Below are 3,849 nucleotides of genomic sequence, written 5' to 3'. Positions count from 1 at the left end.
GTGGGATGGGTACACCTGGGTTCTGAGAGAAAACAATAAACTTCTGTATGTATTTCATGGTAAAATGCAAGGAAGAAATACATGATTTCTGTCTCTTAGTATTAATGTAATACCCACAAAATTACAAGGTCAATTTACATTATATGGGAACTTATGACCCACAAGGTCACTGCAGAAATTCTGTTACTGAGTGCTAATCTGCTTCTCCCTGGGAAATGCAGAGCCAGTTCCTGCTGGTATCTGCTCACATGTGTCACATGGCAGCTTGGGTCTTAGAGGTCCTTATAAACTATTCAGTTCCCTGTGATTTCACAACCAACTTGCACACTTACCTCTTCTAATGCAGGACTTGCAAGAAATTAGAAAGTATTCCAACATACTTCCTGTCTAGTGAAGGCACTGAACTCCCATGCTCAACCTTCTCATCCTGATGTGTGAGAGCAGCAACTCCAGCAAGGAATGTTTCATGCTCACCCTGAGCTCAGGGCCTTGCATAGTTCACCCTCCTCTTCAAAAGTCGCTGTTGGCAGCATTTAAATTTTTTTTTTTATTGCAGGAATTCAATAATGCAAACACTCAATATGTCTAGAGGGTCACCACACTGAATTGGGGTGTGTCAACACTTCCCAGAGAACCCTAAGTCTCAGAGGAGTTGATTCTCTCTTTCTTGCTATAGACATTGAATTTTTACTTCATTAACCTTGAGATCATGGCCAACATGATCTGAGGTGTCCCCCAAAGCTCACATGTGAGACAATGCAGGACGTTTCCTAGAAGAAAATATTGTGGCACTATTGCATTTGAAATCTGAAAGTCTGCGTGTTAAGACTTCAAATTAGATTTGCATAGGTTGTAAGGAAGATCTAGATATTCTTTCCACATGTAAAGCAATAAACATGGTTTTTATACACGTCAGAATTTCCAGATCATTCTGATTTGTTAGTCACCAAGGTTGAGTTCTTGACTTCATGAAATGATGGTGAGTTAACAATAATTGAATCTCCATATTGTAATAAATCTTGCCTAGAAAATAATCTTACTTTCAAGGTGAATTAGCTGAATGGAGTAGGCAGCTCAGGGCAATGCATGGTGCAGCAGTGGCTCCCAGGAAGGAAGTAACTCAGCTGTTTGCAGAAGGAAACTGAGGTAGTGCAACAGGAAGGCAGATGGCAGCTCAGTGAGCTGATTCATAAGAAAGATGAAAACATTGTCTCCAAGGACAGCAAAACAGTTTACACAGGTGGCAGAGTGCAGCAGAGTCATCTGTGCTATTGGCCAAGGGTGAGGCCAGGCTGCCCTCAGCAAGTGGGAGGACACTTTCCCACCAGGCTTCAGAAATCAGCATAATCAACAGACGCTGACTGCAATGGGTATTTAACTGAGATAAATGGGGCTGTTCTGACCAGGAGAAACCCCAGAGTCCCTTCCTGGAGAGGACCTGCAATACCAAGGCAAGTGCTTGAACTTCCCAGTAGAGGTGCCAGAGCTGGGGAAGGGCTGGCAGCTTGAATGGACTCAAGGAGCAGGTGTGGAAATCCTCAGGTGCACCTCTGTTTTCCAGAAATCTCTTCAAAATTCCTTCCATTCTCCCCTCCATTTTGTTCTCCTGCACTAGGAGTACATGCTTTGAATGTCCAAGGTGGACAGCCACTTAGGCTGCACTCCTCATTGGGGCCTTGGAGCCCAGGCCCAGCCCCACTGCGGAAGCAGAAGAGAGAATGGGTCCTGGCTGAAGCTCTAAGAGTGGAGGAGAGCAAGGGGCACTTCCATCTGAAATGGACAGACTGATTGGAGGAAGAAGAGTCTGGTGGACAGGGCTGGGGACCTGGGTCTCAGGAGCATTGGAGGACAATTCCCATACTCAACCCCAAGGCCCAACACAGGGTCAGGAACTCTCAGAAGGAGAGGGGGATTCAAGTCATGATTCAGGTCGAGGAACTGATCAGTTGCCCTCACAGACCCCCATCCTGACTCCTGGGTATAGAACAGTCATTGTGAGAGGGAAAAGCAGTTACCCTACCCCTCAGGAGAGGTGGTCAGACAGGGGGATCCAGCTCTGCATGTGTAATCAAATCTGAAGCTGAGTGGAACCAAACAGAAAAATAAAGTGTAAATAAATAGAAAGAAGAGTAGTAGAGAAAAGGAAGGGAATTTAGGGAGGGAAGACTGGGGGGAAGAAGGAAGGACTGGGGAATAAGCACAGAAAATTACCTTCCTTGAATGTATGATTATGTCAAATGGTCTCCACTATTAAGTATCACCATATTTCAATATTAAACACATAAATAAGAAAACATGTGAAAAAATAACTGAATGAAAATAATAATAATAATAATAATAATAATAATAATATTATGTTGACTGATTTGTGTCAGAGGCAAAATCAAAGGAGATTAATAATCTAATGTCCTCCTCACAACATCTGTATTCTGACATTTTAATAACAAACTTACAAGTCTTCATTTCAAATACTTCCAGAACAATTAATCTGAGTCTCTGAGGGACACTGCAGTCAGGAGAACTGCAGAGGATGGAATTCTGAGGCCCAGGCCACCTCTGCAATTGCCCAGGTGTTTCAGGTTGGTCATGCCGACATCCTGCCCTGAATCACTGAGTCCACTCCACATCCTCACCTGCCTTTCCCCAGAGAGCTCACCATGCTCATGGGCATCCCTTCTGCTCCTCTGCTCACAGCCATGATGCCACAGTGAACTGCAGGGCAGTGGAGATGGTCCAGGTTCCATCAGGTCTGGTAGGAGGTCTTCTTTCTTCGAAGAAGTGAACAGCAGGCACAGGGAAATGGCAGGACAGACTGAGGTGTGACTAACAGTCAATGAAGGAGCAGAGCCAGGGAAGGTGACGTCGTGGATGATCCTGCAAAGTGCACAGGAGAAATTAGGGAAACCTCCTTAGGAGATCAGACGTAGTCGGGTGCAAAAGCCACACAAGGACCCACAGTGAAGCCAACTCCAGTCCAACAGCCATAATGAACTAGGTGCAGGAACTCTTCTAAGAAGTCCTGGCCAGCTGAAATCTGAAAGGCAGGAGAGCAAGAGAGCACATACCTCTCAAGATGAACTATAGTGTGTACAAAGGTAATGCACTAAAAATAAAAAAGAACAATTAAAATTATAAGAGGAAATTTCAGGACACTCAGTGAACACAGAATCAATATAGAACATTCAGATTCATTATTGTGCACTGAAAATGGTCTATCCAAGTGGGGAGCAAGAAAACAGGCAGCCTTTGAACCCAAGGGGTTTGGGGAACATATATGTCCTCCTGAAGGAGAAGGAGGAGGGACCACTTTCACTGACTCTGCACAGTCATTTGAAGTGCATCAAAGAGAGCAATTGCACCAGAAATTCTATGAAAGGAAGAAGGAAGAGAGTCAACACCCTAATGCACTGATGCAGAAGCAGACTTCCTGTATAAGACACAGGAAGACCAAGAAATGAAGGAAGGGTGAGCAAATGGGAGGGTCTTGAAGTGGAAAGACCTGCAGAGCCCATGAGGGAATGGAGGGAAGAGGGAGCCAGCAGGGTGGGAGAAGGTCTGTGCAGCTGATCCTCTGCAGGACAGCCAATCCCCAGAACATATACAAACACATACAAACACAGAAAGCTTAACACAAAGACACACACACCCCATCAAGCAATCAGGAAACTATCTCCACAGATACTCCTCAAAAGAAGAAAGATAAAAGGCCACCAAACACACAAAAACCCTCACCATACTCAGGCATCCAGGATATGCGCATGGATTCATGCTGAGCAATCATCTCCAGCCAGAGGGGAAATCCTCAGGAATGCAGAGAACAGTGACTGCTGGCACGGTCCAGGCAGTAAA

This window comes from Sciurus vulgaris (assembly GCF_902686455.1).
Source record: "Sciurus vulgaris genome assembly, chromosome: 2".
Classification (NCBI taxonomy): Eukaryota; Metazoa; Chordata; class Mammalia; order Rodentia; family Sciuridae; genus Sciurus; species Sciurus vulgaris.
Note: the sequence above shows the minus strand (reverse complement) of the source record.